Source organism: Jaculus jaculus, chromosome 19, assembly GCF_020740685.1.
Source record: "Jaculus jaculus isolate mJacJac1 chromosome 19, mJacJac1.mat.Y.cur, whole genome shotgun sequence".
NCBI lineage: Eukaryota > Metazoa > Chordata > Mammalia > Rodentia > Dipodidae > Jaculus > Jaculus jaculus.
The window spans coordinates 19,809,732-19,823,963 of NC_059120.1; positions in this window are offsets into that span (position 1 = coordinate 19,809,732).

Genomic DNA, 14,232 nt, shown 5'->3' on the forward strand with positions numbered 1-14,232 from the left:
CTTTGTGCCTCTGGTTTTACATGGGTACTAGGGAACTGAACCTGGGTCAGCAGGCTTTACAAGCAAGGGCCTTTAACTGCTGAGCAGTCTCCCCAGTTCCCCATTGCTATTTCCAAACTCCCTGCTTAGCCACATTCAACCTCAAGTACCCCTTGTAGGATAGGCATTTTCTTGCGAGTCGGAAGCTTGAAAGATTCTGGATCTTTTTTTTTTTTAAAGAATTTTTTTTTTAAATTTTTATTTATTTATTTATTTGAGAGTGACAGACACAGAGAGAAGGACAGATAGAGGGAGAGAGAGAATGGGCGCGCCAGGGCTTCCAGCCTCTGCAAACGAACTCCAGACGCGTGCGCCCCCTTGTGCATCTGGCTAACGTGGGACCTGGGGAACTGAGCCTCGAACCGGGGTCCTTAGGCTTCACAGGCAAGCGTTTAACTGCTAAGCCATCTCTCCAGCCCAGATTCTGGATCTTTCTTTGCCATTTTCACATGGACCTACTAGACCTGAAACACTGGTTAGAGTTCTGTGTTTTATTCACACTGAGGACATAGCCCAGATCAAGATTGATTCCTGGTCTGGGGATGTAGCTCAACGGTGGAGCTTGACCACTCTCCTCCCCACTGGATTTCAAATCTTGCACTGAAAAAAACTAGTTGACTTTAAGTGCATAGTATTAACTGTGCTCTTTTCCACAATTGTCTGTGGTACTATAATTTTACCAAGCTGGTTCCTCTCATCCCTGCTGATACATTCAACCCAAGCTTATCTCTCCTAGCTTAGGGAGACTTTGGGAATACAAAGGAGGTTCTTACAAGTCTTGGTCTGGAAATGCAAAGACATTTCAGTCCAGCCCAGGACTGGGTTTACACCTTCCTTATACCTTACTGGAAGTCTGTGAGAGAAAGGGCTATGTCTGTTATGGGCAATTTTGTAATGTCAGAACTAAGACCTTTTTTTTAAAAAAAAAAATGGGTATATGGTTAGATATTAGAACATCAAAAAATCTTGCATGGCATAGTAGAGGTTTTTTTTTTGATTTTGTGTTGCTGAGACTCCAATCCACAAACTAGCTACCACCAATCTGAGTAAAATAGAAAGTCAGTGCCAATCATGTTAATCCCTCTATGGTGGAAATAAAAATTTTCAAAGTATTCTACATTGGAGTGAACGAAGAATCTATTATCCTTAAAAACTTAAAAACATGTTAATAAGTCTGCAAGATATGGTGTATTCAAATTGGCTAAAGGGCAGACAGCCACCACATGCATTTATTCATTTATGAGAGAGAGGGAGGGAGAGAGGGAGGGAGACACAGAGAGAGAATATGGGCACTCCAGGATATCTTGTTGCTCCAAACAAACCCCAGATGCCTGTGCCACTTTGTGCATATGGTTTTACATGGATACTGGGGAATTGAACCCAGGCTGTCAAGCTTTACAAGTAAGCACTTTTTTTTTTTTAATTATTTATTTATTTGAGAGTGACAGACACAGAGAGAAAGACAGATAGAGGGAGAGAGAGAGAATGGGCGCGCCAGGGCTTCCAGCCTCTGCAAACGAACTCCAGATGCGTGCGCCCCCTTGTGCATCTGGCTAACGTGGGACCTGGGGAACCGAGCCTCGAACCGGGGTCCTTAGGCTTCACAGGCAAGCGCTTAACCGCTAAGCCATCTCTCCAGCCCACAAGTAAGCACTTTTAATCACTGAGCCATCTCTCCAGCCCAAGACAGGATCTTTTACTGACCTGGAGCTCACTAACCAGGCTAGACTGGCTGGCCAGCAATCCCCAAGGACCCATCTCTGCCTCCCCAGCACTGGGATTACAAGCATGTGGCACCATGCCCATTTTACAGTGTAGGTTCTGAGGCTCAGAGTCAGGTCCTCATGCTTGCAAGGCAAGTACTTTACCAACTCAGCTTTCTCCCAGAAAGCAAAAATTGTTGCATTTTTCTGTCCCTCTGCCTTATCTTACTTAACTCTCACAAAAACACCCTGACCACAATTTAGAGGTCATGTTGCTATCCAGGCCATATCACTGAGCAACAGCCTCACTTCATTTAAACATAACAGGCTTTTCATGGTCTCTACTTTGCTAGCAGGAACTGAAACTTAGAGATGACAGAGCATGTGACAGTTACAGGAATTAAACCAAAATCCAGATCTATGCTCTTTTTTCCTATTAGCACATATTAATTGCATACATTGAAAGGGTTCAATATAATGTTGCCAAGCATACATATAGCGTGCACTTTTCCAATCCAACCTCCCCTTCTCCACCTCCCTCAGTTCCCTTCCCGGTCTCTAGTAGTCATTGTTCTATTTTCAGCCCAACTTTTAAAAAATTTACTTAAGAGGGAAAGAAAGAGAGAATGGGTGTGTCAGGGCCTCTAGCCATAGCAAACAAACTCCAGATGCATGCAGCACTGTGTGCGTCTGGCTTATGTGGGTCCTGGGCAACCGAACCTGGATCCTTAGTTAAGGCGCAGGCAAGTGCCCTGACTGCTAAGCCATTTCTCAGCCCTCAGTTCAACTTTTTGTATTTTTACTCATTTATTTGAGGTGGGGGAGAGGAGAACAGGTGAGTCGGAGCCTATTGCCTCTGCAAATGAACTCCAGCCATATGCACCACTTTCTGTATCTGGCTTTACGTGGTTACTAGGGAATTAAACCCTGTCTAGAAGGCTTGCAAGTAACTACCTTTAACCATCTCCCCAGCTCCTCAACTTTATTATTTTTTAAATTTTTATTTTATTTTATTTTATTTTTTTTTAATTTTTATTTATTTATTTGAGAGCGATAGACACAGAGAGAAAGACAGATAGAGGGAGAGAGAGAGAATGGGCGCGCCAGGGCTTCCAGCCTCTGCAAACAAACTCCAGACCCGTGCGCCCCCTTGTGCATCTGGCCAACGTGGGACCTGGGGAACTGAGCCTCGAACCGGGGTCCTTAGGCTTCACAGGCAAGCACTTAACCGCTAAGCCATCTCTCCAGCCCAAATTTTTTTAATTTTTAACTAAAGCCAACATTAAAAAAAAAAATTTTGTTCATTTTTATTTATTTATTTGAAAGCGACAGACAGAGAGAGAGAGAATGGGCGTGCCAGGGCCTCGGCCACTGCAAGCGAACTCCAGACGCATGCACCCCCTTGTGCATCTGGCTAACATGGGTCCTGGGGAATTGAGCCTCGAACCGGGGTCCTTAGGCTTCACAGGCAAGTGCTTATCCACTACGCCATCTCTCCAGCCCTAAAGCCAACATTTTTAACTGTTATGCATTTATGATAAGGTAGGTAATTTGTTTCTCTTTTTTCAACAAGATGAAGAAACTTAGACTTCAAGACTCTTCAAGACTTCAAGATTTTTCATCAAGCCGATAAATGGTAGAGCCAGGATTAAAACCTGTGGGCCTGACTTCAAATCCTGGACCCTTTCCAACTTTCCCAACTCTCTTCTCCTTTGACAAGCTAATGACCTTGAGGCAGAACAAGACAACAAGCCCCTGCACATGCGCACGGAGAACAGTTCTTATCAGACACGTAGCACATGCTTTAGAAAAGAGTTTTCCTAGTGGGGAACGCGAGGATCCTCCCCATCTCCAGAGTGTAACTGGGCTCTTCAGAGATCATTTTAAAATTGAAATTCATTCGAAAATTACTATGTTGCGTGGGCACATCATGCTCTTGGCATAATATTCAAAGTGCACAAAAGGGGATACAGTACACAACAATTTTTGTTTTGTTTTGTTTTGTTTTTGTTTTTCGAGGTAGGGTCTCACTCTAGCCCAGGCTGATCTGGAATTCACTATGGAGTCTCAGGATGACCTTGAACTCATGGCGATCCTCCTACCTCAGCCTCCTGAGTGCTGGGATTAAAGGTGTGAGCCACCACACCCAGCTCAACAATTCTATTTTTTTTAAAATTTATTTATTTATTTATTTGAGAGCGACAGACACAGAGAGAAAGACAGAGGGAGAGAGAGAGAATGGGCGCGCCAGGGCTTCCAGCCTCTGCAAACGAACTCCAGACACATGCGCCCCCTTGTGCATCTGGATAACGTGGGACCTGGGGAACCGAGCCTCGAACCGGGGTCCTTAGGCTTCACAGGCAAGCGCCTAACCACTAAGCCATCTCTCCAGCCCTCAACAATTCTTATTTTACACCTTGGTCTTTCTCCTAGGGGGTAGCTACACTCCAAAAGGACTTTAAGGTACTCTAGGCCCTGACCCTCCCTCCATGTCCCCAGTCCACATGCTGTACTTGATGGAGAAAGAGAAGTCTCCATAGAGGAAAGGAGAGGGAGGAAGAGGAAGATGGACGCAATGGGGTACCTGGCATGACCTAGAGGCAAGAAGTCAGACACTACTGAAGAGGCAGGAGGCAGGGTGGGGTCTTGGACTTCTATCACCCCAGGCTGGGGATCTTCCCTCCTTGGCTGTCTTAGCTGGCCTGGCCTCGTTCTGGTGCTGGGACTGGTCAGAAGGATCCTAGGTTCACCTCTTTAAATGAATGACATTAACTTGTCTGTGTGTGCCCTCAAAGCCAGGCCCAGACACTTACGAGTTGGCTCAGTCACACAGGAGGCTGTGTGGTAACAGAAGCTGACCAGCTAGGTGAGAACTATGTCCTCTTCAGAGAGACTTTGGGGTGTAGGATGAGGTCATATTTTTAAATGACTAGAAGCAAACCACAGCAAACATAGAAACAGTAATGATTACAGTTAGGGAGTATTTGCTTAGGAGACAGGGCACTGTTGGGTGACTTCCTATCTCACCATGCTTAAAAATTCCTCAGAGGGGGCTGGGGAGATGGCTTAGTGGTTAAGGAGCTTACCTGCAAAGCCAAAGGACCATGGTTCGATTCCCCAGGACCCATGTTAGCCAGATGCACAAGGGGGCGCATATTCTCTCTCTCCCTCTTTCTCTGCCAAACAGATAAAGCATTTAAAAAAAATTCCTTAAAGGGAAACACCACTGGAGGGTCAGAATTTATCTTGAAGACATTAAGGATAAATAAAGGAAACACATCTTGCTTGGTTCTCAAATCAAGTGTAGTTTAAGGAGAAGAAATGGCTCATCCCCATGTTTAGCAGAAGAAAAATGTTCTGAGAATTTCACTGGTGGTTGTTTTTGTCATTGAGTCTGAGAAAAGACCCATGTTATCAAATCCCCTTCCATCTACAGACGAAGAAACTACGGTTGGCTGGGTGTGGGACAGCATGTGCAAGGTCATAGTGGGGTGCTGGTGTCATCACCTGGTGGAGAACCCCGCTGGAGAGCCATCTGGCTGGCAGGTGCACAGTCCCTGAGCTGCAGTCTGATCGGAGTGACTGTTCCCAATGGCCCTGTCAGTGCTTGTCAGCATGTTCCTTTCCGAATGAATTCTAGGGCTCGAAAATCAGGTTTCTCAAGTTAAAAAAAAAAAAAAAAAAAAAATTCCAGAACCTATTCATTTCCCCAGTACTGCCTCAGGGGCTTTGGAAATGCGTGTGGCTAACCAAACTCAGCTGAGGTTGATCTGTAAACCAGAAAACTAATCATTTACGGCAGGGATGCGGGCTCTACCCAATAGGAAGATTGCCTGATGGGCAGAGAAGTGTTCAACCGAAAGAAGGGGCTTAGCAAAACTTATTCAGTACTGAGGTTGGGAAAAGTTAATTACCCATCCCCCACTTCTTATGGAAAGTATTTCGACTTGAGTTTGGATGCTACCTCTCACATTACTGGCTGTGTTATGGTGGGTAAGTTGTCAACCCCTTCTCTGGGGATATCTGTCAAATATAGTCTCTCACCCTTTGATGCTGTTGGATGCACTGAGATTTGGGCTTCCAAATGCTGCTAAAAATTTATTAAAATATTTTATGTTGGGGGCATGGTGGCCCAAGTCTATATATTCCCAATACTTGGGTGATAGAGGCAGGAGGATCAGAAGTTCAAAACCATCCTGGTCTACCCCATGAGTTCAAGGGTAGTATAGACTATTGCATGTAACCCTGTCTCAAACAAACAAAATGTAAAAATGTCATTTTTAACAAATTTTATTTAGTTATTTAGCTGTGTGTTTATGTGTGTGTGGGGGAGGGGTGGATTTTAAGTCAGTGTTACTCAGTCTCATATTTCTGCCTTGCTTCCAGAGAAAAGGTTTGTATTTAATGGCCTCCAAACTTCTGTGACATTGTCTTTGTCATACATATCATCATGGCCACCTTAGCTTCCTTTCTTTGCTATTTAGCTACCTGTTGACTTGGGTTTCAGACAACCTTTGATACGGGACCCACTGACATGTGTGTAGCTTCTGTTTAAATCTGAAATGCCTCCTACAGTTTCATGTTTTGTATCTTCATTACCACCTGATGGTACTATCCTGGGAGGTTCTAGAAACCTTGGGAGGTGGGCCCCACTTGGAGGAAGTAGGTCATTGGGAGTAGGTTACTTCCTGTTGTTCTCTGCTTCCTGGTCCACTTGGATGCGATCTGGGCTGCTCTGCTTTGTCTTCCCCACCTCAGGGACTGAGACCTCTAAATCTTGAGCCAAAATAAATATTTCCTCCTTCAGCTGTTTCTGTCAGGTATGTAGGTCACAGTGATTCTAAGGTACTTAAAGGAGGTTTGTCCAGTAGGGAGAGCCAAGAGAAGGAGCTTGCGGAAGAAGCACAACAGTGTCCCACTGGGTTTGAGAATCAGTAGTTCCAGGCCCAGCAAGTGGGAGGGGCAAAACAGCTGAGGGACATTGTAGGGGTGGCTTCATATGTGAAGAACATGAAAGAAGGAAGGAACGGTGGGCAGGAGAAGGAGGGAAGAAAACAGGGCAAGGGAAGAAAGGGAGGGAGGGGAAGAAAAGGAATGAGATTGGTCAAAAAGGAAGGAGGAAAGACAGGAGGAAAAGAAGGGAGGGGAGATAGAAAAAGATGGAAAGAGAAGGATAGGTAACAGAAAAAAAAAAAAGAAATTATGTGAACTAGGCAAGCTCTTTTAAAAAAAATATCCATATGGACACCTTCGGAATAAATAAATAAATAAAAAGAATTTGGGTGCTAGATCCTGAGTGTACCTGGTGCACCTGTTGTGTTTGGAGCACTGCATGCTTTATGATTGGCCGGCCAGGCCAAATGAGCCAACGGGTGCAATAGTGGCACGTCTGTCATGGTGGACACCAACTGCCCTCCAACTGGACTGGAGGCCTGCTCTATGGGGGGGAACACATCCCTGATACTGAAAACTTAAAACAAGGGTAGTCATGAGCCCTAGGGGTGTAACATCTGCTGATGTCTGGAAAAATGTATATACTATGCTTATCAAACGGCCCAGTAAGCACTTCTCTTAATATTTATGCCCTTATATTAACATTACTTTCACTTTTGGTAGAGAATCTTCTCTTTTCAGATGGAAGTTTCCTTGGGATGACTCAGAAGGTATCATACTGCTGGAAAGAAGTGACTGGAGTACTGAGTAACATCTCGATCACACCTTCCAAGGCTCAGGGTCTAATGCAGAAGAGGTGGCAGAAGGAATGTAAGAGCCAAAGGAAGGGTAGGACTCCTTACAACGTGCTCACTCCAGACATAAACTGGCCTGGATATCCATGACCTCACAGTGCCTGACACTGCCTACACAAGACCATCATAATAGGTGGAAAAGATGATGACATCAAAATAAAAGAGAGACTGATTGAGATGGGGAGGGGTATGATGGAGAATGGAATTTCAAAGGGGAAAGTGGAGGGGTAGTACCATGGGATATTTTTTATAATCATGGAAAATATTAATAAAAATTGGGGAAAAAAATCCATATGGCCACCTTCAGAATAAATTAAAAAAAAAAAAGAATTTGGGTGCTAGATCCTGAGTGTACCTGGTACACCTGTTGTGTTTGGAGCAGACCTATGTAAGTATCAATGCCCCAGGTGCCAGCTCAGGTACCTGGAGCTGTTATTCTGCTCAGTAAACTGGAGGAAGGAGGAGGAGGGAAAGGAAGAAGAAGAACTTGAGTGAATAGCTGACGTGGGAGGATTTGGGGCATGGCTGCCTGCTTTAAGCTTTAGGTCACAGGTTACTTGAGTAAAAGGTCCCTAAATTGTAGACTCACTCCACTTGCCATTCATCCCTATAAGACAGTCATCTGATTTCCTTTGGAGCCAGCTGGCAAAAGCCAAGGTTTTCACCCACTTCACTAGATAACAATGTTTTTGTTTTTTAAAAAATCTTATTTATTCATTTATTTTTAACTTTCTATAATCTTAGTTCGAGCATCTTTAACTGTCTGGATTTTTGTGAATCTTTTCACATAAGTCAGAGGTGATTAAAAACCCAAGCAGGAATTTTCTAGCAGCACTCTGGACTAACCCCTGCTTGGAACAGTTTGGGGCGGAATATTGTGTTGGAATATTTGAAGGTGTTTACAAATATGGTGTAGAGGAGACGAGCTAATAGTGGAAATATTGGATGATAAGTGATTGAGGATGTGATAGAGGATGTGACGCTGATGTCCCCCATACACTCATATGTTCTACATGCTTGGTCCCCAGCTGATGGCAATTTGGGAGGTGGAGCCCAGCTAGAAGTGATGTGTTGTTGGAGGCAGGCTCATGGGTATTATAGCCAGGTGCCCATTTTATTGCCAGAGTTTGGCTCCTCCTGCTGCTGTTTTCCACCTGAGATTGGCAGGGAGGTGATGTCTAGTCTCTATTCTACCCTGTTTGAACATCACTGGGATTGATAAAAAAGTATGGGAGCTTTTAAAGTTGGATGAATGCATTGCATTTTAAATCATGTATGGTTATCAGTTTATGGGGGTCGGGGCAGAATGTGATAGTTTGATTCAGGTATCCCCCATAAACTTATGTGTTCTGAATGTTAGGTCCTCAGCTGATGGCAATTTGGGAATTAAAGCCTCCTGGAGGCAGTGTATTGTTGAGGGCGGGCTTATAGATGTTATATCCAGCTGCCTCTTGCCAGTGTTTGGCACACTCTCCTGTTGCTGTGTCCACCTGATGTTGGCCAGGGGGTGATGTCCACCCTCTGCTCATGCCATCATTTTCCTCTGCCATCGTGGAGCTTCCCTTTTTTGTGTGTAAGCCAAAACAAACCCTTTCCTCCCATAAACTGCTCCTGGTTGGGAGATTTCTGCCAGCAATGTGAACCTGACTGCAACCCAGCTCAACTCAACTTGCCATTCTCTGTCCCGGCCAGCGGGGCTTCAACGGGAGCACAGACCCTAGGAAACCTGGAATGAATGGGACAAGAGACACGAAGGAACCGGATAGCAAGACAGGAGTCTGATCAAGCTGCAATTTTTATTTTTCTCAGGGCGCCTTTTATACAGTAGAACAGGGGAGCTGGTCAGTAGTTTAGGTATTGCTACAATTCTGTTTTAGACAGGATAAGGTCATAGGCCCAAGGCCACAAGATGTTCAGCAGGATAGGGCCCCAGCCTTAATGCCACAAGATTAACGGCTTTAACAGCTGCAGGTTATGACTTTCCAGAACAGACAACTTATCACAAAATTATTCAAGGTGGAGGCACTTTTGGTTGTTTAGTGCCCAGAAGCCTTACCAGAAACTGGCCTTTGGCAAAGGATAAGATTCTGTAAGCAGTCTGGTGACCACATTCCAGGAATACCTAAGAGAAAGCTGGATGGGCCAGTTTTCTAAATAATGGGTCAACTTACAAGCAGGCCCAGGCAAAATGGAGAGGCTTTTGCTCTATGGCTCCCGACAATTCTCTCTCTCTCCTTCCTTCATGCTGATGTGACTGTTTCTTCTCCTGCCACGCTTTCTCCACCAGGATAGATGTCCCTTAACTTTAAGCTGAATAAGAATTTTCCTTCTCTGAGCTGCTTCTGGTTGGGTATTTTGTCCCAGAAAAGAAGAAAGTAACTGGTATACCTCCTGACTAGTGCTGTTTTGGTAGAGAGACAGTTTAGGGTTATCAGGGCTCCCAAAGTAAACCAAAAGTGTCTGAATGTTAGAAATGTCCCTGAGCCTGTAAGGAGGAATCTGGTTCTTCCTTTATCTCTTTCTCTTTAGAAGAGTCCTCACAGCCTCCTCCTTACCGGATGCCAGCAATACCAAGAGATTACTCCCTTTTCTGGAAACCTAGAAGTCCCTAGTCACCTCGTGCTGGGGCTGGACTGAGCAGCCCAGTGCCCACTTAATGACTTCACATAAAAGATCCTGGTCAGTGTCACCAAGCAGATTTTCCCCATGCGGCACTCCTCCTATTGAGAGCTCTCTGCTTTACTTTCCTTAACCAGGTGGGTGTTTCTCCCCACCTCTGGGAACCCCATCCTCTCACACAGGAGTTCTGCTCTCTTTCCTTCTCTTATGTTCTCTTATGTAATAAAAACTTTCTAAACTTCACCTTTATGGTTGGTGGATTTCTTTCATTGATGTCTGTTGCAGTCAGGTTTGCGTTGCTGGCACAAAACACCCAAAAAAGAGCAGCTTGTTGGAAGGAAAGCATTTGGCTTACAGACTTGAGGGGAAGCTCCGTGATGGCAGGGGGAAATGATGGCATGAGGAAAGGGTGGGCATCAACTCCTGGCCAACATCCAATGGACAGTAGCAGCAGGAGAGTGTGCCCAACACTGGCAAGGAAAAGCTGGCTATAACACCCATAAGCTCACCCCCAGCAATACACTGCGTCCAGGAGGATCCAATTCCCAAATTGCCATCAGCTGAGTACCTGACATTCAGGACATGCAAGTTTATGGGGGATACCTGAATCAAGCCACCACAACTTCATAGGACAAGAACTCAGAGGCCTCTGACTCGGTAGAAGCTTTGTTGACCATGAATGTCCCGAGTTACAGCCAAAACAAGAGCTGAGAATGGCTCTGTTGATCTCAAAGACACCCTAATTTCCTGTATCAGTGGCATTGGGTATTGCTGGAATGGCTCATAAGAGCCAAATATGTGTGAATCTTCCTGATTTTTGCCTTCAGTGGCCTCCACCTGGAAAGCTTGAAATTAGCCATGGTGGAAGTAACCGCACTGTAGGAATGGGTTAGCGCCACAACCTCAAGCCTGCGCTTCCCTCCGAGACCTGTGACCCACGCAGCATGTCACGTTTTCCCCTCTGTTTCCCTGTATTCATTTTCTCCCACAGCCTCAGCAATCTATGAAGGGAGAAAGCTAGCTGTCACCTATCCTTTAAATTACTCAGCTTGACTGTGCTTTACAAGGCCAGCCTACATGCTCTGGCCCATGTCCCCAGCTTCTAGGTTTCTTGCATTGACCTTATTTTATTGTCCTTGTGGAAATTCAGTTTCTCACCACAAGTCCTTTGCATGTAACTTTTTTTTTTTTTTTTTTTTTAGGGCCATTTGCTGCTGTCTGGATACTTTTGAAGCTTTCTCATACTTCCCAGTCCACTTGGAGTTGGCTGAGGCCATACGACTAGCGTGGAAGTGACACGCCAGAGTTGGAGGAGCAGGTGGGCCGCATTCCAGCTCTCTAATACAGGGGCAGTCAAGGCTGATACGACAGAACCACAGAATGGAGCCACAGAGATGGCAGAGGTCTTTAGAGGGAAACAAATATTTGTTGTGTTTAGCCACTGAAATTCAATACAGTTGGGTTACTGCAAAACAAATTATCCCAACAATTCACAAATATCTGGGTCAGAGGACTCCTTTAATTTTTTTTTTAAAAAGTATCAATGACTAAAGCCAGGAATGGTGGTTTACACCTTTAATTCCAGCACTCAGGAAGCCTGAGGTCACAAGATCACTGTGAGTTCAAAGCCAGCCTAAGCCACAAAGTGAGGTCTAAGTCAGCCTGTGCTAGAGTGAGACCCTACCTCAACCCTTCTCTTCTCCCCAACAGTATTGATGATTAAAAATGCTAGTTTGGGGCTGGAGAGATGGCTTAGCGGTTAAGCGCTTGCCTGTGAAGCCTAAGGACCCCGGTTCGAGGCTCGGTTCCCCAGGTCCCACGTTAGCCAGATGCATAAGGGGGCGCATGTGTCTGGAGTTCGTTTGCAGAGGCTGGAAGCCCTAGCACGCCCATTCTCTCTCTCTCTCCCTCTATCTGTCTTTCTCTCTGTGTCTGTCACTCTCAAATAAATAAATAAAAATAAAAAATAAAAAATAAAAAAAAAATGCTAGTTTGTTTTTCCTCTCTTAAAATGCTAGGTTTTTAAAAATTTGTGGATGTATGGGCATTCCCACAAGTGTATTGATATTATAAAAGGTTTTTAAAATGCTTATTAGCTTTGCAAGTGAACACCTTAAACCACTGAGCCATTTCCCCAGCCCCCAAAACGGGTTTTATATATGTGTGTGTTATATCTACCAAGATTTTCATATCAAAAATTGAAACTGAGGCACTTAAAATATGTATTTATTAATTCATTTAAAAATAGCAATACAGCTGGGCGTGGTGGCTCATGCCTTTAATCCCAACACTCTGGAGGCTGAGGTAGGAGGATTGCTGTGAGTTCAAGGCCACTCCGAGACTACAGAGTGAATTCCAGGTCAGCCTGGACTAGAGTGAGACCCTACCTTGAAAAACCAAAGGAAAAAAAAAAGGCAATATAGGCCTGAAGAAATAGCTTAATGGTTAAAGCACTTTCCTGCAAAGCCAAAGGACCCAGATTCGATTCCCCAAAGCCCACATAAGCCAGATGCTCATGGTGGTGCATATGCCTGGAGTTTGTTTGCAGTGGCTGAAGGCTCTGGCATACCCATCCTCTCTCTCTCTAAAATTTTTAAATATTTAAAAAAATAGCAATACAAAACCATTATATTTTGACATTTTTATGAGAAACAGCTAGCTCCCAAAATAAGCTAATAACAGTATTTTACAAATGTCTGGATTAATTGAAGACAGCTGCATTCTCTCTCTCTCTCTTATTTATTTATTTATTTTTTGAGGTAGGGTCTCACTCTAGCTCAGGCTGACCTGGAATTCACTAGGTAGTCTCAGGGTGGCCTCGAACTCACGGCAATCCTCCTACCTCCGCCTCCCAAGTGCTGTGATTAAAGGTGTGCGATACCACTCCTGGCTCATATTTTTTCTGAATTCCATCAGTTGCAATCTGTTTTGTCATTCAGGTGTAAGAAGGAAATGTAGTCTGACATAGAAAATATAATTGAAGGGCTGGAGAGATGGTTTAGCAGTTAAGTGCTTGCCTGTGAAGCCTAAGGACTCCGGTTCGAGGCTCAGTTCCCCAGGTCCCACGTTAGCCAGATGCACAAGGGGGCGCACGTGTCTGGAGTTCGTTTGCAGTGGCTGGAAACCCTGGAGCGCCCATTCTCTCTCTCTCCCTCTATCTGTCTTTCTCTCTGTGTCTGTCGCTCTCAAATAAATAAATAAAAAATGGACAAAAAAATATTTAAAAAATATAATTGAAAAGTCGTGTATTCTATGGCTGGAATGTTGCTCGGTGGTAGGAATGCTTGTCTAACATGTACAAAACCCTGGGTTCGATCCCCAGTACCACCAAAATAAGTAAATAAATGAAAGTGTGTATTTTGTTAGCTTTTTCTGATCATTGCAGATCTTCTTTTTGGGTACTAGATCACAACTTTACCAGTACCGGTGTCTTAGAAGTTAGCTGCGATGTGGACTCTGAAGCCACATCGGTGAACTTCCTGCTCTGTTACCTGTTACACTGAAATCCATCAGGCTCTGGGGCTGAAGCTATAGCTCAGTGTTAACGTACACTTCCTGCACCAGCCTGAGGGTCGAGACGACCTCCGCACGTGTCTGTCTCCCCAGTCCCGCAGGGGAGAACTGCTGGAGCTCTGCAGGTTCAGGAACCAGTAGAAAGAGACTCCACCCTAAAACCTAACCACGTGGAAGATCAATGGAGTGGGACACCCAGTGTTGCCCTCTAGCCACTGCAGGCATCGGGCACATACGCATGCACACACCCTACATTACGCACACACACAACACACACATGCACACACGCATGCATTGAATGGATCCTTTACCCATGCCTGATCTCATAACCTCATGATTAGTTATTTGGAAAAGTTGTACAATTATATTTGGAAGAGTTTTACAGGTTTCCCAAATGTTGACATATTTACTTATGTAACATTTAAAAGTCACATTAATGCATCACAGCAATCTTATTGGACTGTAAGTACTTGGAAGCATCACCAGCAATCTTATTGGACTGTAAGTACTTGGAAGCTGTCACACTCATGGTGGAGGCCACGGGTTTTCTAACGTTCTAATTTTTGTTTGAAAGCTTGAATTTTATCTTTGGCAACAAGTCCTGTCAGTTA